Here is a 23,840-nt window from a genome sequence, read left to right on the forward strand (position 1 = left end):
AATTATACAATAAGTGAAGTAAGGACTGTGATAGATGAAATGAATGAAAGAATGGATAGAGCTTTGGATTTAATTAAACATTTGGATGCTCAGATTGAAAAGCTGTCTCAGAAAGCAATAAGGAAAGAAAGAATACAAAACATATAGGAAAAGTGAAAAGATAGGGGATATAGGTAGAAATAAAAGTTTGTAGAAAGTGGGAATGCCGCATTAAAATAAATAAATGGAGATGAAAAAACAGAAGTGCTCATGAAAATATTTTTGTGACTAATGAGGGAATTCCAATTTAAAAGGACCATAGCACACATAAATGAATTATAATGACAATTTAGGGTATAAGAAATAAATGGACTGTTCAGAATGTTTCCAAGAGCAAGAAAAAATAATCTATGCTAGAAAATTAATCAAGTAGATGAGGCAGGTATTTGGCATAGTGGTGATGATGTCTCTTGAAGTGTAGCTTGGGATGCGCTCATCCCATATCAAAGTGTCAGAGTTTGAATCCTGACTGTGTTCCTGGTTCCAGTTTCCTGTTGATGTATGCATATTCTGAGAGGTAGTGGTTAATGATTTGAGTAGATAGGTCTCTCCATCCCCACCCTTCTCTCTTTCACTCTCTTTCAAACAAAATAAGCAAGCAGATAAATTTTTAAAAAGAATTAATTTATATCATGTTACTTGGCAGCAACACTTATACAAGTATAAAAATTTTTAAAGTAAATAACCTAGAATTTTAAACGTTATATACAAGGGCATTGCCATTTAAATATGAGGATGTAATGAAAAATTTTGTAAGTGTATAGGTTTCAGGATATTTTTTATATAAATTTACATTTTGAAGCAAGTTAATGAAATAGGTAAATAAAAATTAAAAAGATAAATTAGAAGATTGAACATCAATATATAGATGTTATCTGTGGGCAAACTGACAATTGCATTGCACAGGTCTGTAAATACCAATGCTTGGCAAAATTAATTAAGACTGATAGAAAAGAAATTGATACTTTTTCCTCTATCAATCATAGGTAAATTCATCAAGTTTTTGTTGATGTGAACCAATTATTATTATTAGTCCTTTAGTTGTATATAAAAATAGTTGGATACAAATTTATACCAGTACCATTTTTTGCTTTCAGAGAAGCAAACTTCTAAGAGTGTGATTGTTTAGAAAGGGCAAGATGACCTACAATTATCTTAAACTATGGTGAAGAGATGTTGAGTGGATTTGAGATCTAGTAGCTAGCCCCATTTCTTCTTTTCTTCCCTGCTAACATACATTACTCTATGACACCAGTTGACCAGAAAATTCAATATTTCGAGGAAAGTTCAACGAAGCTGGCTTCTGTTGACTTTATAATTTGGTCAGAAGCAATGAAAGAATGATTTGAAAAGGGACAATAAACAACTTCAGAAAACAGAAGAAGCCCAGCTCCAGAGAGTTAAAGCTGAGACCCGGTGGATGACCCAGTCACCTGGCCAGGAGTGAAAATGTGGTTTAAATTCTGTCTTTGGACTAGTTTATCTAAGAAGACTGAGCTGGGGTTGGGAACATTGGATATATTCTATAGAAGAGCCCTTTTATGTTTATAAAGTGCTTCATGCAAGCAATATGTCCTTGAATCCTTGCATGATCCTATACAGCCAAGTGAGAATGGAAGTGTTCCCATTTTATAGATAAGTAAGCAAAGGCTGGGTGACTTTGTCTTACCACATGGTTGGCAGAATCAGTAGTTGAATACAGGTCTTTCTGCTCTTCTACAGATATCAACACATTCCCTCTTTGTGAGAAAACATGACATCCCTTATCATGAAGCAAATAAACTCCAAATTAGTAAAGTCTTTCTGATTCATCTTGACACATTATTTAGAACTATGGCCAATAGACAGAAATGAGTAACCAGAGTGTAGAATACACTACTAAAAATATTTGCTGGGATTAGGCCAGTTGAGAAGTTAGCCTTAGGCACCTCAAAAGGTGTGGAGAACTCAGTGGAAGGAAAAAGGAAGAAGAGATTGCAACAGGGAAAGAGTGATCCCAGCAAGAACCGTGAGGAGTCTCCTTTCCTGTGAATCTTGTCCTGTATGATTTTAAAAGCTAAGCCCAGACTACAGATTTTCTAACAGGAAGTCATCCTCTTGATTTGTTCTTTGACTTAGTCTTTTTCCACATAACACAATTTGTACAATACAGACAGCACCAAAGTTAGGCTTCTTGGAGCAGAATCATAAAATAGTTCTGATTTTTCCCATGTGGATTGTTTACTGGGTTATGGCTGGTTTAATCTTATCAGCTCTACTGAGTGAGATGAGCTGAATGGCTTCCCCAAAGTTTGCCTCTCAGCATGCAATCCTCCATTCTCTGCTACCCAATTAATGTCAGAAATCCTGGGGTGAGGTGTCTGCTGAACTGTAGCTCTAAGAATTAAAAGAGGAAATAGAGAGGAGAGACAGAAGAAAAGAGAAGGAGGGCGGAAGAGAGACAGAGAATCCTAATTTCCTGTGTATATGCATGCACAGTCATTGCTCTTCTTATCCTTCCAATCCCTTCAATAAAAGGAGGAACAGTGTCCTCTGAAGTAAAATGCAGCCTAGAGCATAAAACACAGTCATCAGGAGAACAATGGAAAAGAAAGAAATAAAATTATCCCTATGGGCATTACAGCTAAAAATTACTCCAGAGACAGATCTTGTGGGTCCAGATTGGCTCCTTTCCTCTTGATCAACTTGGGATTGAGGACTTACCTGTGTGTGTGTGGAAAGGGAGAGACATGTGCTGGGGGTTGTGGATGTGGTGTGGATTTGAGAGCAGGGTGGGGAGAGGGAAGAAAAAAGAATGGATGTGGATTTCTGTCTTCATTGATGCAATTTTGGATGGTGAAGCCCTAAGCACTACAAGGATGACTGTGTCAAGGATATGCCAGGGAAGTCCAAGGAAACCTGCACCATGGGTGCCACCTGTCTGGTACTCAGAGCTGCACCCAGTGTAGAGGACTAGCCATGATTAGTATTCTGAAACACCAGGCTGAGTGCACTGCTAGAGTAAATTAGAGAAAAGCTGAACAAGTTTACCTCTTTATAACAGCAGCAACCAACCACTGTGTAGCTCTTAAAATATTTTAGGTGTTGTCTGAATGTTCAAGCATGTGTAAAAGTGAATTGGCTCATTAATTCCCAATGATAACTTTTCCAGTGGGTGCTAGTAGAGTCCTGCTTTAGAGAGTGGGAAGCTGAGGTGCCCAAGAGCACAAAGCTGGTGGTGGGGCTGGAGCTCAAGCTCAAGCAGTCTGACTCTGGAATGTGCAGTCTTAATACCACATTTTAGTACAGTTTAGGACTAAATGAAGATGTTCACACTTGTTTGATTTAAAATGGCGATAATGATAATAAACTCTCAGCAAAGTGGGAAATTGGTCACATAAATTAACTTATGACCAAAGTTTTTGGAGGTATTAAAATTCCTGTTTTAAAATATTTTAGGGGCTGGGGCTGTGGCGTAGTGGGTAAAGCTGCCGTCTGCAATGCTGGCATCACATACGGGTACTGGTTCGAAACCTGGCTGCTCCATTTCCTATCCAGCTCTCTGATATGGCCTGGGAAAGCAGTAGAAGATGAGCCAAGTCCTTGGGTCCTAACACCCATGTGGGAGACCCAGAGGAAGCTCCTGGCTCCTGGCTTTTTGGATCAGCACAGCTCCAACCGTTGCAGCCAATTGGGGAGTGAACTATCGGATGGAAGACCTCTCTCTCTCTGCCTCTTCTTCTTTCTCTGTGTAACTCTGACTTTCAAATAAATTAATTAATCTTTAAAAAATATTTTAATAGCATAGGGAAGTCTTCATGAGATTGTATCAATGCAAAATAACATGGGTTGTGACTACTTTGTTAAACTGTCAGATCTTTTGCATCTCATTTTTAATTCTATCTCTGAATGGATAAGCATAGCAAAAATTACTGGGAAAAATATACTAAAAGATTTACAATGGTTATTTTCAGGTAGTAGAATAATTAGAGATTTTTGTTACTTATACTTTTACACATTTATTTATTTAGTTTCACTATTTATTTACATATTTAAGATAGGAAGATGATAGATACAAAGAAAGAACAAGCGAAATAGAGATAGAAACAGAGACAGAGATAGGGATCCCATCTGGCTGATTCACTCCCAAAGTTCCTGGTTCGGCCAAATCTGGGAGCTGGGAACTCAGCCCAGTCCATTCCCATTGGTGGCAGAGATTCAAATATTTGAGACATCACCTGCTGGTAGCCTGCTGCACACATTAGCAGGAAGTCATAATCTAGAATGGAGTGTTTCTATATTCTTGGCACTCCAATATGAGATGTAGGTGTTTCAAATAATAGTCTAACTGCTATACCAAACATCCACCTCTTGCCATTTTAAAAAAATCTACAGATTTATGATAGTTATTTAATTAAGACACAGATGAGATAAAGAGTGAGAGAGAAATCTTCCATTTACTGATTCATACTCCAAATGCATGCAGTGGCCTGGGTTCTGTTACGTCAAAGCCAGAAGCTTGAAACACAAACTGAGTCTTTCCCCTGGATGGCAGGGGCTCAAGTTGAGTCATCACCTGTTGCTTCCCAGAGTACACATTAGGAGGAAGCTGGAGTCAGGAGTGGAGCTGGGATCCAGGAACTCTGATATAGGATGCAGCCATCTCAAGTGGCATCTTAACCACAACACCAAATTCTCACCCAACATGTGCATAATAAAGGCAAAAACTTGACTTTCCAGGGAAGTGGTCAGGTTGAATACATTTCTTCATTCCTGTTAAGTACATTCCATTCTAAAACCCTTTGCTTATAATGCTGGCTGCTCTTGCTCTGGGACTTGGCTCTGCTTGCACTGCCCACTTTGAATCCCGTTTTTTATCTTTCTTGAACTTAGTGCTCTATAAAGACTTACCTTGGTCTCTACCAGGGAAGCCTATGGTGAATTCTGGGATGGTGTGGCCTTATTTGTAGAGAGGTTACTCAGCCTCTAAATTACGAATTTGAACTTTTGGTTGTGGATCATATTTCTGCTTATGAGGCACAGGCATTATCTGGGGGCCAAGTTAAACCTGCAGATGATTTAACTCAAGGATTTGACACATTGGCAAAAGGTAGCCAATATATTTCTGTCTGAATCAGAAAAAAAAGAATATCAAATATTTTGACAATAGAATCATTCATACACAGGTGTTTATTTGTAAACCATTGGGTGCATTATAGTGACAGTACATCTTCAGATCCTTTACACACTAATTATAACAGTCACAAGTATGGAACGATTCAGCTGTAATTCCTGCTAAGGAATATCTACGCCCTTTCCTCTAATTGTCAGTTAAGCATCCTTTTCTTAAAGACTGAAAAATATTATTTAAATATTTTGACTATTTCTGGAAATTTCTTTTGAGTTTTGTATAGCCTGCATCCATCCTTCTGAGATTCAAGTGTGTTCTTTCTCTTTTTGTATATTCAGCAAAAGTTCCCTCCAACCCCCATCCCTCTCCTCCTTCTCTCCCTCCAGGGCAGCTGGTCTTTGATTTTCTCAGCTGAACTATAAGGCATTAATTAATAGATCTTTCCCATGGCTCTTTTAATGGGAATTCAAATACATAAAACTTTAGGGTCAAACAGAACCCAGGAAGGTTTCAGAATTTCAAAGCCATCCCTACAGTAGTCTGACATTTGATGATGTGATCGCCACCATTTTCCAAGGTCTGCGTGTGGAAGAGGGACAGGAAAGAGTTTGGCTGGGAGCACACATTTGGTCTGACTGCAACTTCCCAGGAAACTGGCATCAGAGTTATTCTTACCAAGGTGCAGTCTGTTTTACCTGTGTCCTTTTCAGGTTGGTTGACATTCTTGAATAGGGGGAAAAAAGATTAAGTCCTGGAAGGGCTGACTGCAGGTCTGCAGAATTATTTTCCTTTCCTGGTGTGTCCTAAAGGGTCCCACACAACCCCATGACCCACCTTAGCCTTGCCCAGATGTGAGGCCAGCACACTCTGTCTCCAGGCTGCCTGTGAACCAACATCCTCAATGCCTTTTCAGCCCAAAGACATAAATCATTGATTTTGTATGAATTAGGGATTACTGCTAAATCGTGTGCTTTCTATTAATAGATCTTCATAAATGCTGCAGGTGCAGCTGGAGCACCTCTTTGAAGTATTGCTTAATCGTCCCCTTTCCAAATCCTCATAATCCAACCCTCATAAAAACCCCGGGGATTATTGATTGAGGGGGCCTTGGGGATCCCTAAAGGCGCTGCAGCTCAGACGCTGGGCTGCCCTGGAGGTGTGGCTGCAGGGTGCACTAGGGAATGGGTACCAGGTGTGGCCAGGCCTGCACGGCCGGTTCCTCTCAGGCTGGAATGGGGGCAGTACCCAGCGAGGGGAACCAGAGAGAGCTGTGTCCACCACGGGCCACCTGCTTCTGCGTCTACCCTTTCAACCTTGATGAGTGGGGATTATCCCCCTCTTAACTGTTTCGCTTAAAACAGCATTCTCCAAGGCTATGGTTTGGGACAAGATTTCTTACTTTAAGTAAACTGATTAATTGTAATTAATTTTATCAAAATAACCACAAATTTTATGATTTAATTAGTTAGATTTAAATTTAATTTGTTTAGTTAACTTCTCTGCTATCATGATATTTTGTGCCCCCCTTGCAGGCACAGTCCTTCCCGCCACGCTGTACTACTTCCCAGATAGTCCCTATAGGACCAGAAGTAATAAAACTTTATTTTCTTCATCCAGTTCCCAACGAGGGTGTCTGATGCAAATGTCACCTTCCTGGTGAAGCCTTCCCAAGTTCCTAGACAAACTTAGCCACTTCTCCTTTTCTGTTTTCCTAATATTTTGTTCATACTTCTATTTGGCACTGTTTTTGGATCCCTTTTATTAGTAGCACTGTTCATTTGTTGGACACATCCCTTATCTCTTAGATTCTGTGCTATGTTCTGGGTGCTACGGATACAAAATTGAATAAGACACAATACCTGAGTTTGAGGAAATCACAGGATCCTGGGAGAAAGATGTGAAAGTAACCAGAAATATAGATTGCTAAGTGATAAAATAAAAAGCACTTTAAGGTCTTAGGTAGAGAGTCACTGATTTGTGAAAACTTGAGAATTTTCTTACTGAGGACACGAAGAGGATGTCTGGTACTTCCACGATGCTTCACAAATATTACTGGAATTATTGGTGCCATTGGTTCCGGACTCAAATTTCCCAGGTCGGAGTACCAAGTTCTGCCTCTCAGAAGATGTGTAACCTAAGGCAGATCACTTGAACATGCAACCCTCCTTGCTCATAGATGAGATGGGTATAATACTGACCTTCTTCCAGCTTTGTTACCAGAAGCCAAAGAGGAAAAGTAAAGTGAAAGTAGCTTGAATGCTCTCAATGTGCAAATCCGCCTGGCTGCGAATGATGGAACTCTCAGGACTCAGAGCAGTTCCTTCTACTGAAAATGAAACCCCATGAACTGAACTTAGGTGCTCTGGGAAAGTCAGTCTGTGGCTGGAGGTAGAACAGTCAATACGGGACTGAAGTCTTGTTCCTTTCCACGCCTCCTGATAGTTGGTCCATATGTTTGTTTGGAGACCATAGGCTTCAGAGATTGGAGATAACTATGAAATATCCTTGAAGTGTAATTAATCAGTTTTATTTTGTAAAATCCAGACCTCCTAGGAAGAACTTTGCTAACAGTGTTTTGTAGTCTGGTAGAAGTGACTTTTATGGGATTCAGCATCAGATAGACATCTATAGTTATGATTGGTGGGCTTTGAGAATTGCTGTCATGTTCATATTTCTTCTCATTGCTTTGAAAACTGTGGTCAGGAATGAACAATATTCTGTCATTGTGAGTCTGAGGGTGGATAAATCCATCATTGGTTTAGGCAGCTTTGCCTTGCACCATAGTGCTAAAAATCACAAAATTAATCAGCTAGTAGAAAGACACCCTTGGAGGTGAGTAGAAGGAAGAAGATGTGAATAGAAAGGAATGCATTTGGACAGGGATCTATTTATCATTGCACCTATAAAAATATAGAAATGTGCAGAGTAGAATGCACAAGAAAGGGAGGCAAAGCTTTCCAGGGAAGGGCTGCTGCCTCTCTGACAAATCTACTGATAGAAAAGTGGGTTTGGCACCATTCTGACTGTCCTTCTCTCAGGGAATGGTGCTTTTTGGATGAGGTTGAGGTATTATGCAATGAAAAAGAAAGCATTTGATCATCAAAAAGAACGAGAAAGTCTTTTTAATGAATCTAGATACTCCTCAATATATATGACACAGTCAGAAGCTAGATTTAGTCTACATGGTCCATTAACCCCCAAATGTGTTTGCCACATTTTGTGAAACCAAGAATGCAGGCAGCCATGGATGACCAGCTGTGAGATGTGCAGTGATATGGAGCAAGACAAGATAGTTTGTGTCCACCAAACTATCCATGTCCCGTATACACCATTCTAACTAATAGACTAGTACCATCATCCATATGACAATATGTCTTTGGCTTTTGTTAAGCTGCTTTTTTATTGAAACAAGAAATAAGGAAAAATACCTATAATTCCCCTTGATTACAAATCTGAAGACTGAACTGATGTTATCCTCAGTACAATAAACACATTTCCCTCTACCCTTTAACTTCCTATTCCCCAACTGCTACTTTAGGGATAGCACTACTGCACTCACTAACTCAATCACTCAGGGTACCTGTATTTCTTCAGATTAATTTGTTAGCCATAGAATTGCGTGTGTTCCTAAAATAGACATTTTTATTCTGAAGTTTGTTATGTAATTTAAATTTTAACAACTGTTAGTATATTCCATTAAGAAGTTAAAGTTAAAAACATAATACTAAGCAACCATATATTGTGAGATTATAATTATTATTCATACTTTAGCTTGATGAAGAAATCCTCCCATTTGTCTTTGATTTGGACATTACTTTTGCTGGGAGGAAAGACAGTTAGGGACATTTACCCTGGTGGGTCACCTCTAAGACTCACAGAAGAATGAATGGGATGCCTGCCTCCCATTTCAATAAGATGCTGATTAGGTGGTGTTAATTTCAAACTGCATGGGATACACTAGAATTTATAGAACTTAGTCCCAGTACTGACCACCCAAGGAAAGCAATCACATGGAGTAATCACTGGGAAAAACAAAACAAAACAAAAACACAGATCCCAAGGGAGTCCTTCAGCAACGCTGATTGTAAATGTCTTCTGTAGAAAAATATGCACAGGAGACTGAACCATGTTGTTCCAGGGAGACAAATACAAAGGAAATTAAATGATCTCTTCATGTAGAGATTCCCCCATATGAGTATATTTTCTTTGTAATAAAAAAATAACCCAAAAGAAAAATTTAACAAAAAAATTAATAGTGCACTTGCAAGTGTTGTCCTTTGAATTGCCTGTAGGAATCCATTTCTCTCTCCCTAGTTTGCCTTGAAAGGTGAGTAGCTGGAAGCACTCATTTAACTTCCTGATGCCATCCGGGAGCACTTGCACTCCTTCCACTAACATGCCAATTAAGGACCTATGGGATCCTCAAGGGAGCAGGGCTGCTCTCCAACCCCAGCCAAGCCCATCTGGAAGGGAGGCAGCACTCCTGTAAGATGTTTGCCCAAAGCCACCCAACAAAGGTTGCAACTTCCCAGAGAGAGTATCAAATGAATCTGTTAATGAAGCCAACACCAGGAGAGAGGTGGAGGGAGGAGGGGTGTGGGCAGACTCAGAGACTTAGTGACCTGAGGAAAGTGGAGGATTGAATCACCTGGTTCTCAAATGAATGTAAATGGGAGGCTTCCCGTTTCGGTGGACAACATTGCCCAGCTCAATCTTTAGCAACACTGTGGAATCTCAGAGAAACCAAGGGCTTTTGAGTTACATTTTGAAGACAAATAAAAAGCAGTTTGAGTCTCACAGGGTATAGTTTATATACATTATTATTTGTCCATGCTGTAATTTTTGACTTAAGTAGGAATCTGTTCCAAATTAGGCCCTGAGTTAACTGGAAAAAATCATAGAGATGAAGAGTTGAAACACTTTATTTTATAAGGGAAATTAAGTGAAATGTGTAAGCTCACACAAGTGAATGTAATATCTGGTGAAGAAATGACCCCATGCCACTGTACCACAGTGATGTAATTTCCACTGTATTATTTTGTACTTTCTGTGTGTCTAGTTTGCTTTTTTAAGTTTCTCCTCCCCACTTCCCTGACCCTGCCATCATCTTGCTTCTTTTGAATATGAGCTCTCTTCCCACTGCCTGTCCATGTGTTATGTATTTCCTTTTATGGTATTTTGGAAGTTTTACTCTGCTTCTGTTTTGAACAGCTGGAAATTTAACATGCATATTTAACTTTAAAAATGCTAAGATTAATCAAGTATCTTTACTTTCCAACATATCTTAGGATTTCTTTTTTGAACTTAGAGGTTTTAAATTTTTTTCCTTTAATTTTTACAATAATATAATTTCAATTTACTTTATAATCACAGGGTTAATGCACCATTAACCATAATGTTCAATAAGTGAAAAGTGGAGAGACCACTGTTCCACAGGAACACATACAAAAGTTATAAACAATAGTGAAATCATATGATGTCAGTTTCATTCTTACACATTATTGTTTTGTGTATTCTGTATTAACTACCACATAACAGAGAAAACATATGGCATTTGTCTTTTGGGGGCTTGCTTTTAAACTCAACCATTTTCATTCAATCTATATTGAATTGTCATCCAGTATTTTGATTCTATCTTTAATTTTTTGAACTATGGTCATATTGTAGTGAAATATACAGATTTTAAGAGTACATTCTATGTGTTTCAATAATATAGACTCAACCAATATTTACATCAGTATAACCACCCAAATCTAGATATAGTTTTTCCTTCAAGTTCCTTCAAGTTTCCCTATTCCCTCTTTCAATCAATTCCCAACCCCTATTAAGTCAAAGCAATTTTGATTTCTCTACCACCAGTTAGTTCTTTCTAGTCTAAGATATGTTATAAATGAAATAATACTTTATTATTAATTGTGTCTTGTTTCCTTTGCTCAAAATATTTTTGAAATTCACCTATGTTCTTAAGTATATCAATGGTTTAGTGATCTCTAAAGTATAATCTTGGGAGTCCCCAAGAAACCTGATCAGTGACAACTAACTGAACACCAAAAAGGAAACCTGTTGAAGTGAAATGGACACCATGAGAAACAATGAATTGATCAGCCCTTGTCTTGACTGTTGATGAACAACTTAATACTTTATCCCTTTTAGTATTTTTTTTTGTTCTACTTAATATTATTGGTTTGAACTCTTTAATTAGCACACAATTATTCTTAGGTGTTTAAATTTAACTGAAAAGTGATCCCTGTTAAATATAAGAGTTGGAATAAGAGAGGGAGGAGAGGTACAGTTTGGGACATGCTCAATCGGACTTGCCCCAAATGGTAGAGTTAGAAATGTGCCAGGGAATTCCAATTCAATCCCATCAAGGTGGCATGTACCAATGCCATCTCACTAGTCCAAGTGATCAGTTTCAGTTCACAATTTATCATAATGAAAGGATTAAGAGTCAAAGGGATCACACAAACAAGACTAGTGTCTGCTAATACTAACTGAAAGAATTAAAAAGGAGAGAACAATCCAACATGGGAAGCAGGATACACAGCAGACCAGACTCGTAGAATGGCAGATGTCCTAAACAGCACTCTGGCCTCAAAATCAGCCCTTAAGGCATTCGGATCTGGCTAAAAAGCCCATGAGAGTATTTCTGGCATGGAAAGCCAAGACACTCTGGAGAAAAAAAAAGACCTAAATGAAAGATCTCTGCAAGTGAGATCCCAGCAGAAAGAATGGGCCATCAAAGAAGGAGGTAACTTTCTCTGAAGGGAGGAGAGAACTTCCATTTTGACTATGGCCTTGTCTAAATATGATCAGAGTTGGCGGACTCAAAAGGCTTCCATGCCATGGGAGACCAGGATAAGTACCTGGCTCCTGCCATCGGATCAGCGCGGTGCACCGGCCGCAGCGTGCCTACCGCGGCGGCCATTGGAGGGTGAACCAACGGCAAAAGGAAGACCTTTCTCTCTGTCTCTCTCTCTCTCACTGTCCACTCTGCCCGTAAAAAAAAAAAAAAAAAAAAAAAGGTTTGGCAACTCATGACAAGAGCCTCGGGTGATTACTGATGCCATAAACAAGAGTGTAAATTGTTAAGTCAACAACAGGAGTCACTGTACACTTACTCCCCATGTAGGATCTCTGTCCTTAATGTGTTGTACAATGTAAATTAATGCTATAACTAGTACTCAAACAGTACTTTACACTTTGTGTTTCTGTGTGGGTAAAAACTGTTGAAATCTTTACTGAATATATGCTAAATTGATCTTCTGTATATAAAGATAATTGAAAATGAATCTTGATCTGAATGGAATGGGAGAGGGAGTGGGAGATGGGAGGGTTGCGGGTGGGAGGGAAGTTATAGGGGGGGAAATAGCCACTGTAATCCAAAAGATGTACTTTGGAAATTTATATTTATTAAATAAAAAATAAAAAAATAATTATTTATTTTCATCTTACTTGAAAGACAGAACCACATACATGTACACTTACAAACATACACACACACATGCATGCACACACATGCATACACAGAAAGAGGGAGGGAGAGAGAGAAAGAGAGAGAGAGAGAGAAACAATCTGTATCTATAGGTTCATTCCCCAAATACTCACAATAACTAGGACTGTGCCAGGTCAAGGCTAGGAGCCAGGAACTCCATGTGGGTCTCCCACTGGGTGGCAGGGCCCAAGCATTGGTTATCATCGGCTGTCTTCTATGATGTGTTTACAGAGTAGCTAGCAAACACTGGCACTCTGAAGTGAGATGCAGCACCCAGGCGCAGCCTCATTTGCTGTGTCACAACACTCACCCCTGCTTTTCACATGTGGATGATGACTTTTGATAAGCAGTTTTTTATTGTGATCAGGTTTAATTGTTCAATGTTTATATGGGCTGATGCTTTTATGCCTTGTCTGAAAATCATTGCCTACCCGAGGTCATGAAGAAACATCTATGTTTCATTATTCTAGAAGCTATATAGTTTTAAATTCTGTGTTTATGTCTGTGATGTACCTTAAATTCATTTTTGTAGGTAATGGCAAAAGGGTGGATATCTTTCCTATGGCCCAATTTCTACCTTCAGGGAACTAGTGCAATTTTGTGGACACATCTTTCTTTTTTTTTTTCAAGATTTATTTTATTTATTTGAAAGACCAAGTGTGTGTGTGTGTGTGTGTGTGTGTGTGTGTGAAAGAGAGAGAGAGAGAGAGACAGAGAGAGCGAGATTGAGATTCTCCACTCACTGGTTCACTCCCCAAATGGCCGGAATGCCTGTGACTACACCAGGCCTAAGCCAGCAGCCCAGAGCTTCTTCTGGGTCTCTCACATGGGTGCAGGGGCCCAAGCACTTGGGTTGGGACATCTTCCATTGCTTTCCCAGGCTACCAGCAAGGAGTTGGATCAAAAGTGGTGCAGCCAGGACATGAAACAACACCTCTAAGAGATGCCTGCATTGCAGCAGTGACTTAACCCATTCCTACAATATACTAGATAATCCAGAGATTTGAATTTTTCAGTATTATGATGTTCTTTATGCTATTACTGATTTCTGTAACATTCAGTCCCTTTTCTTAATATGCTGTTGTCTTACATATCCATAAAAATCCTAGATAAAATGCTACCTATTTCACAAAATCCATACTTATTTACCTGCCTTATTTTTTCTAACAATTTCAACTTTTCATATGCATCTTACATATCACTTTTTAAAATCGTTCCCCAAAAAGCAATACACCAAGATCAATTTGCACACATTAGATGGCCAAGAAAACATTACCGAAGTGAGTTTTATTTCAGGTTTGGGGTTTGAAAAAGATGATTTGTTGTTGGAATTTCCTTTTACATGCTACTTTATATGAGCTAATGTGCTCCTTGATGTCTGCTAAATAACCCATAAAAAGATGCAAGCAAAAACTTAAGCAAATGGCAAGCTGGAAGAAGATGCTTCTTCATAACAGAAAAGCTCAAACTTTTCAGAATTTCAGCCCAATAGACCAGGTTGAGTACATTTAAAATTTCACATACTTAATGTCACTGTTGATGGACAGTACTGACATTTTAAATCAATTATCAGTTAGTCTGTAGATTTTTCTATATATAAAGAAAGAAAAAGAAATTGTCTAGGAATAAAATCCAAATTATTGAGTTGTTAAGGTACAATATACTTACAAAATTTTTTCATTCAAGGGCTTAGTGGTGTGGCCTATTTTTTTGGGTCCTCTCTTCACCTCTACTTACTTCTAGACTATGAAACAAAGCATAAACTGAGGTTCTGTGTTTCTGTACTTCATTGAAAGTAAGTATATTTTTCAAGGTTGTATAAATTCATTAGTTAGGGGCCAGAATTATAGTGCAGCTGGTTAACCTGCTGCCTTTAACACCAATATCCCATATGGGCACCATTTTGGGTGTTAGCTGCTCCACTTCCAATTCAGCTCCATGTTAATGGCCTGGAAAGGCAGTGGAAGATGGACCAAACGATCGGTTCCCTGACACCCACATGGGAAACCCAGAAGAAACTCCTGGATCCTAGGTTTGGCTTGTCCTAACCCTGACTGTTGTAGCCATTTGGGTAGTGAGTTGGTGGATAGAAGATTCTCTCTCTCTCTCTCTCTCTCTCTCTCTCAGTGTGTGTGTGTGTGTGTGTCCCTCTGTCTCTGTAACTCTGCTTTTCAAATAAATAAATAAATCTTTAAAAAAGAGTTAGTTCTTTCCTCCATGTTTTGGGTACTATGCAATACAAACCAATGTTGGTTAATTTAAGGGAGAAAAAGAAATTCATTGGCAAGGGAACAGGATGTCTTACAGAATTAACAAGAATGTTAGATATCCAGGCTGCAGAAAGGTTGAGAACAAAGTACTTAGGCAGAAGAAACTAATGGAATGTTTATTTGGGCAACCACCATTAAGATGAATTAGCTCCAACACTTCTCTGCCTTTATCTCACTCATCTCCAGAATTAAATTCCCCAGAATGAGAAAGATGAGCTCCTATTTCTTGACTCCTGTACTTGCCCTTAGCTGGGGAAAGAGAAGGGCACTGTGATGGATCTGATGACAAGAAACAGGGAGAAAGTTTGTTCCCAGAGGAAAAATAGAGCCCCAATATTAGAAAAAATGGGACTGGGTAGTGGGTGATTGAAAACAACAGAAAAGTACAGAATTGGCTTTTATTTATTTTTTCCCAAAGAAACCTTTTTTTTAATGAATACAAATTTCATAAGTACAACTTTAGGAATATAGTGATTCTTCCGACCATACCTGCCCTCCTGCCCTGATTACCACCCAGGCTCTCCTATTTTTCCCATTCCCTGTCCCATTCTCCATTAAGATTCATTTTCAATTAACTTTATATTCAGAAGACCAACTCTATACTAAGTAAAGATTTCAACAACTTGTGCATGTGCACACATGCACACACACACACATACACAGTTTGAGAACAAGTTTTACAGTTAATTCTCATAATAAAACTCATTGAGGACAGAGGTCCTGCATGGGAAGTAAGTGCACAGTGACTCCTTTTGTTAATTTAACAATTAACACACTTATGTAGGATATCAGTGATCACCTGAGGCTCTTGACATGAGCTGCCATGGCTATGGAAGCCTTTTGAATCCACAGTCTCTGTCAGTATTTAGTCGAGGCCATAAGCAAAGTGGAAGTTCTCTCCTTCCTTTAGAGAAAAGTACATCCTTCTTTGATGGCCACTTTTTTCCACTGGTGTCTCTCTCACAAAGATCCTTCATGTAGGACTTTTTTGCCACAGTATCTTGGATTTCCATGCCTGAAATGCTCTCATGGGCTTTTCATCCAGACCAGAATGTCTTAAAAGCTGATTCTGAGGTCAAAGTGATGTTTAAAGCGATTGTCATTCTATGAATCTGCTGTCTGGACTGCTTCCCATGTCGGAACATTCTCTCCTTTTTAATTCTATCTGTTATTACTACCAGACTTTTGATCTTACCTATATGATCACTTTAACACTTAATCCTATCTATATGATCATTTTAGCACTTAATATATTCACTTTAGCACTTAAGATTGCATTTTTACCACCCAGCTTAATGGGACTTGGGGTGCCATGGTAAGCTCTAAAACTATGCCTTTAGAAGGAAATCTGTAGGAATGTATGCACAACTACACAGCTTTACAGTTATAAAATTCCTCCCCTCTATCTTATTCTCACTCTTATTTTTTATTGAGGTCTATTTTCAATTGACTTTATACACATATGATTAATTATATGTTAAGAGTTCAACAAATAGTATGAAGAAGAGAAAAAAAACTTTTCCATGACAGTCAAGACAAGGGCTATTCAAGTCATTGCTTCTCAAAATGTCAATTTCACTGCTACATATTTTCTTTTAGGTGCTCTATTAGTTCTCACAAATCAGGGAGAACATATGGTATTGGTCCATTTGGGATTGACTTATTTCACTAAGTATGGTTCATCCATTTTATTATAAATGACCGGATTTCATTTTTTTTTTTGATCACTGTGTAGTATTCCATAGAATACATATCTCATAATTTCAGTCTTCAGTTGATGGGCATTTAGGTTGATTTCATGTCTTAGCTATTGTAAACTGAGATGCAATAAACACAGGGGTGCAGATAACTCTTTTATTTGCTGATTTCATTTCCCTTGGGTAAAATCCAAGGAATGGGATGGTTGGGTCATATGGAAGGTCTATGTTCAGATTATTGAGGTATCTCCAAACTGTTTTCCGTAGTAGTTTTACCAGTTTACATTCCCACCAACAGATTAGATTACCTTTCTCCTCACATCCTTTCCAGCACTTGTTGTTTGTTAATTTCTGTATGAAAGCCATTCTAACTGGGGTGCGGTAAAACCTCATTGTGGTTTTGATTTGCATTTGCCTGATGGCTAGTGAACTTGAATATTTTTTCATGTGTTTGTTGGCCACTTGGATTTCCTCTTTTGAAAAATTTTTAAGTCCTTGGCCCATCTCTTAAGTGGGTTGTTTGTCTTATTGTTGTGGAGTTTCTTGATCTCATTATATATTCTGGTTATTAATCTTTTATCAGTTGCATAGTTTGCAAATAATTTCTTCCAATCTGTTGGTTGCCTCTTCACTTTCCTAAGTGTTTCTTTTGTAGTACAGAAGTTTCTTGGTTTGATGTAATCCCATTTATAAATTTTGGCTTTGATTTCCTTTGCCTCTGGGTTCTTTTCCAGGAACTCTGTCTGTGCCAATGTCTTGCAGGGTTTCCCCAATGTTCTCTAATAATTTGATGATATCAGGTTGTAGATTTTAGGTCTTTAATCTACTCTGAGTGGATTCTTGTGTAAGGTCTAAGGGAAGAGTCTTGCTTCATTCTTCTGCATGTGGAAATCCAGTTTTTCCAGCATCATTTGTTGAAGAGACTGTCCTTGCTCCAGGAATTGGTTTTAGTTCCTTGTTCAAATATGGGTTGGTTATAGATGCTTGGATTTATTTCTGGAGTTTCTATTCTATTCCATTAGTGTGTCCATCTTTTTTTAAGATTTTATTTATTTATTTGAGATGTAGAGTTACAGACAGTAAGAGGGAGAGACAGAGAGAAAGGTCTTCCCTCTGTTGGTTCACTCCCCAAATGGCCTGCAACAGCTGCAGCTGTGCTGATCCGAAGCCAAGAGCCAGGTGCTCCCTCCTGGTCTCCCACGTGGGTGCAGGGGCCCAAGCACTGGGCCATCCTCCACTGCCTTCCCATGCCACAGCAGAGAGCTGGATTGGAAGAGGAGCAGTTGGGACTAGAACTGGTGCCCATGTGGGATGCCGGCGCCTCAGGTGGAGGATTAACCTACTGTGCTATGGCGCTGGCCCCTCCATCTGTTTTTTACCAGTACCAGGGTGTTTTGATTATAACTGCCTTGAAGTATGTCTTGAAAACTGATATTGTGATGCCTTTGGCTTTGTTTTTGTTGTATTAGATTGATTTAGCTAGTCGATATCTCCTGTGTTTCCATATGAATTTCAGCATCATTTTTTTCTAGATCTGAGAAGAATATCTTTGATATTTTGATTGGTATCAATTTGAATCTGTAAATTGCTTTCAGAAGAATGGACATTTATATTATATTGATTTTTAAAATCCATGATCATGGAAGATTCTTCCTTTAATGTATCTTTTTCTATTTCTTTCTTTAATGAGTCAAGTGGATGTAATAGTGTTGGCAGTGTGAATGTACACACTGTCCTCATTGTAGAGATCTTTGACATCCTTGGTTAAATTTATTCCAAGGTATTTGATTATTTTTGTAGCTATTGTGAATGGGATTGATCTTAGAAGTTCTTTCTCAGCCATGCATTGTCTGTGTATACAAAGACTGTTTTTTGGGGGGTATTGATTTTATATCCTGCTCCTTTACCAAACTCTTCTGAGTTCCAATAATCTCTTGGTGGAGTCTTTTGGATCATTTATACATAGAATCATGTCATCTGCAAATAGGGGTAGTTTGACTTCCTCTTTCCAGTTTGAATCCCTTTGGTATCTTTTTCTAGCATTAATGCTCTGGCTAAAACTTCCAGGAATATATTCAATCACAATGGTGACAATGAAGATCCTTGTCAGTTGTCAATCTCAGTGGGAATGCTTCCAACTGTTCCCCATTCGATATGATGTTGGCCATAAGTTTGTCATAAATTGTTGAGGGATGTTCCTCCTATACCCAATTTGCTTAGAGTTTTCATCATGAAAGGATGTTATATTTTATCAGATGCTTTCTTTGCATCTATTGAGATAATCATATGGTTTTTATTCTTCAGTTTGTTAGTGTGATGTATCACAATGATTGAATGGCAAATGTTGAGCCATCCCTGCATAAAAAGGGTAAATTCCACTTGGTCTGCGTGAATGATCTTTCTGACATGTTGTTGGATTCAACTGGCCAGAATTTTGTTGAGGATTTTTGCATCTATTTTCATCAGGGAAATTGGTCTGTAGTTATCTTTCTCTGTTGAGACTTTTCTGGGTTTAGGAATTAAGGTGATGCTGGCTACATAGGAAGAGTTTGGGAGGATTCCCTCTCTTTCAATTGTTTTGAATAACTTGAGAAAAATTGGAGTTAGTTTTTCTTTAAATGTCTGGTAGTAATCAGTAGTGAACTCATCTCGTCCTGGGCTTCTCTTTGTTTGGAGGGTCTTTAATAATTATTCAATTTCAGTCTTGGTAATGGGTCTTTTAGGTTTTCTGTGTCTTCATGGCTCAGTTTAGGTAGATTATATGTGTCCAGGAATCTATCCATTTCTTCTAGGTTTCCCAGTTTGTTGGCATACTGCCCTTTGTATGTAGATTTATGTAGGTTTTCTTTTTTTTTGTTTGTTTGTTTCAACCATTTTTTTCTTTTTATTACTTAATGAATGTGAATTTACAAAGTGCAACTTTTGTATTGTTGTGGCTCCCTCCCGCGGCCCTCTCCTCTCCCACTCCCTCTCCCATCCCGCCCTTCATCGAGTTTAATTTTCAATTAGTATGTAGGTTTTCTTAACAGCTTGAGTCAAGTTCAACCCAATTTGGAAAACTCTTCAGGATCATTCCAGCTTTGGCAGTTCCATCTGAAAAGACTGGCCATGACCTTTTCAGAGACCACATCCCAGCACAATTTACCCTTTGTCCAATCCTTTTGCCTTCCCTTCTCCAACAGATGTGTTGATATAGTGAATACTTCTTGCATATTAACTTATTTCCTTGGGGGTTTCTTAGGGACTCTGACCTGTACAACCATTAGGTTGGGACTCTAGTCACAGAGATTTTGTGTCTGCATGGCAGGGCCATTTCTGCCTGCATGGCAAATATGGAACTTGAGATAGTCTCTTGGCCACCTCCAACTCTGCTGCCCTCTCCTAGCCAAGCCCATGCTATTTCTCATTGCAGGACAGTATGTACATTCACACTGCCAACACTATTACATCCACTTGGCTCAGGTCTCAGGAAAGATCCCTGACAGGGAATCAGGGGATGTGGAACCCATTCTGGGGCAGTTGCTTTGTCATTGTGAGGTCACAGGCCAGCAGGAGTCAGGGGCAGGAGAGGCTCATAGTTTCTACTTGTAAGATGACTATGCTGGAGTAAATAATCTCTGAAGTCTTAGCTTACAAATTCTGTTACTTTATAAAAACAAGAATGCATATGCATATGTAATTCACCTGAATCTTAGTTTTTATTTTCTGTAAAATGAGATGAAACTTAGCTGTAAAGGCTAATGCAAGTATCTGATAACGCAAGTGATCTCCAACTTGGTATGATTCAACTTAAAATGGTGCAAAAACCAGATTTGTTCAGTAGAAACCATACTTAAAATTTTGGACTTTGATAGTTCCTGGGTTAGCCTTACAGGGTTTGATACTCAGGTGATACTGGATAGCAGCAAGAGCTGAATTCCTAGCCAGTCCTATGGTTACAAGGGAAAACAACCGGTACTCAGTGTGTTGCCAAGCTGCGATGTTAGGTAGGTTAGGTGCAGTAAATGGATTTTCAGTCTAGATATTTCCAATTTATGATGGGTTTACTGGAACATAACCTCATTGGAAGTCAAGTTGTGCTTTATAACCTGTGAGATGTAAATAAAAGTCATTACTACATTCATAAAGTCCCTTTATTCCCATTCAAAGAGAGCAGAAATATGATGCCTTTTAATGTTCTACAGTAGTTACTGACTCATTCATTCATCTATAGACTAAAAAAGGGTGAGCATTCGGGTTACTTGTGAAGATTCCAGATAGGACACCTGCAACCCACATCGGAGAACCTGGGCACAGTGTCCAAATCCAGCTCCTAATTTCAGCTCCCTGCCAGTGTAGACCCTGGGAGCTAACAGATTATGGCTCAAGTCATAATTGCAGTTCCTACCTCCCATGTTAGAGATCTGGATCAATTTCTGCCTTCCATTGCAAGCATGTGAGGGGTGACCTAGCAGATGGGCGGGAGTTCTCTCTCTCTCTCTCTCTCTCTCTCTCTCTCTCTTTTTGTTACTCAAATATTTAAAAATTAAACAGAAATGGATAAATAACTTGGATCAATATTTACTTGCATTTCAAAAGACATATATGAGATTGCTTCAAAAATTTTCATTGGAGAGATGGAATTAAAACATTTATTTTAGTACAAAAACTTTTTGAAATACATGAATCATTTCATGAAACACATGTAATATTTGAAGATACCTCAAATTCGCAGTTTTCAACGTTTTTGGTGCCAGAATAAATATCTTTTAAGTCCATTTCCTGTGAAAAATGTTTAGATTCTCTTGTAATCCTGTGACCTAAAAGCAATGTTTCAGTCATAGTTGGTGCATAAAAACTCATGTCTTGTATTTCTGAAGGCATTTTCACATAATGGCTACTTGTAAGCTACTCATCTCCATACATAAAAAAATTAATCATAGAAAGTTTTTTTTGAAGACTTATTTATTTGAAAGGCAGAGTTACAGAGAGGCTGAGGCCATGGCACGCACGAGAGAGATAGAGATATCTTCCATCCACTGGCTCACTTCCTAAATGGCTGCAATGGCCAGAGCTGGGCCAATCTGAAACCAGGAGCCTGGAGCTTCTTTCGAGTCTCCCACCTAGGTGCAGGGGCCCAAGCACTTGGGCCATCTTTCACTGCTTTTTCATGCTATAGTAGAAAGCTGGATCTGAAATGAAGCAGCAGGGTCGCCAACCGACACCCTTAGGGGATGCCAATACCTCAGATGGTAGCTTTACCCGCTATACCACAGCACCGGTGCCATGGAAAGATTTTTTTAATGTTGTCATGCTATTGCACCGGGCTAACATTCAAAATTTTGGAAATAAGCAACATCACCCTTTGGGGAGCCTTTCAACTCCATGTTTGTTTTAAAAGAGCACTGAAATTTTGAGAAATGGCACTGGATTAACTTCACTTCCAGCTACTTCTCCCTTGTCCTCTCACTCTCATAAAAAATCCTAAGCCTACACAGATATCTTATCCATCCTGTCTCCTTGCTTTTGCTCTTGAAAATTACCTTGATATAGACCCCCATTTCTTTACTACCCACATGTGCAAGTTGAGTATGGTGACTTTTCCATCACAATTCATTTCTCTTTCATTTTGTCTCCCTCAGCATGCATCAGGGAACAGGGGCAGGAAGGACAGGTGTAGAGAGATTGGGACATGTAAGACCAGATTTTTACATGCAATATGAAGGCATGGACTAAGCTATCGCATTATACCAGCCACAGCTCTCTTCATAGCCTCAGTGGAACACAATTGAAGGGTTCATTCATGCTGCAGAGGGAAGATTCCCATCCAATGGATAGATTTCCCCTACAGCTGAACTTCTCAGAGGACCATGGCTCCCCTTGGCTTCTCAGCTTTCTTTTTGTGTATTTTGAAATGAGTAACTGTTCATCTTTTCAAAGCATTCTTCCCATCTGCTTCTTGACAAGGTGTCCGACTAAATTGCATTTTGTGACACATGCTGACTGCAAACTAATAAAAGAATAACCAGATAAGTAATAAGTAGGTTTTTAATCGAAGACTATATTGAACTGGAGATAGTAAAATCCTGCATAACTATCTGCAGATGCTAAAAATCTATAAAGCTATAGCCTGGGTCAGATGGTTTACCCCCCTAATATGTTAGCCTTTGTTTTGCCTATAGTTTTATTATTGAACTTAATAAACTATCAATTTTATTATGTACAGTGCATAACTCCTGGAGTTTTACTGTAGGAACTATAATTCTGACCTAGGTGAGACTAAAGAAATCATTTCATGGGTAGATATTTTTAAATAGGAAGAATGTTAAAAACACATTCTTTGAAAAATTTTATTTTCATTAATCAATTTGACTTTTGGAAAAAGTTGGAGAAGTCATTGAAAAGAAAATTTTAACTCCCAATTCCTTATTGTGGTATTTCCTCTGATATGAACTTAAAAGGATCTTTGAAACATCTAGGTGTCTCACCAGTAAAATTATTATGATTTTAACAAAATCAGTGTGGAATGAAACCAAAAGAAAAAGATGGGTTATAAGGAAAAGTGACACCTTTCGCATTAGCCCAAGCTTTTTGCAGAAACATTGGTTAAAAATGCTAAAGATGAGAGAAAATATCTCAAAGACCTTTGGGACCTTAATGCATTTTGCAGACTCTCTCTGAGATTAATCTGGTGATTTTGGCATGGAAGTGTCTGATGTGGTTTACAAAAAAGCAGGTTGCTGCCATTTTGCTTAGTGTTACTCTTAAGAATGCTGGCGCCGCAGCTCAATAGGCTAATCCTCCGCCTGAGGCACCTGCACCCTGGGTTCTAGTCCCGGTTGGGGCACCAGATTCTGTCCTGCTTGCTCCTCTTCCAGTCCAGCTGTCTGCTGTGGCCCAGGAGTACAGTGGAGGATGGCCCAAGTGCTTGGGCCCTGTACCCACATGGGAGACCAGGAGGAGGCACCTGGCTCCTGGCTTTGGATCAGCATGGTGCGCCAGCCCCAGCGTGCCGGCCGCAGTGGCCACTGGGGGGGTGAACCAACGGAAAAGGAAAACCTTTCTCTCTGTCTCTCTCTCTCTCACTGTCCACTCTGCCTGTCAAAAAAAAAAAAAAAAGAATGCTTAGTTAAAAGTGGGTTAGCTTGACTTGAAATCTAACTTGACCAGCCAAAGCCAGAGAAATTAGAGAAATTATCAATGTGGCAGTAGACTGCTGCAAAGAGAGGCTTGAGTTCATTTAATTCTAT

The sequence above is a fragment of the Lepus europaeus genome, chromosome 14 (assembly GCF_033115175.1).
Source record: "Lepus europaeus isolate LE1 chromosome 14, mLepTim1.pri, whole genome shotgun sequence".
Lineage (NCBI taxonomy): Eukaryota > Metazoa > Chordata > Mammalia > Lagomorpha > Leporidae > Lepus > Lepus europaeus.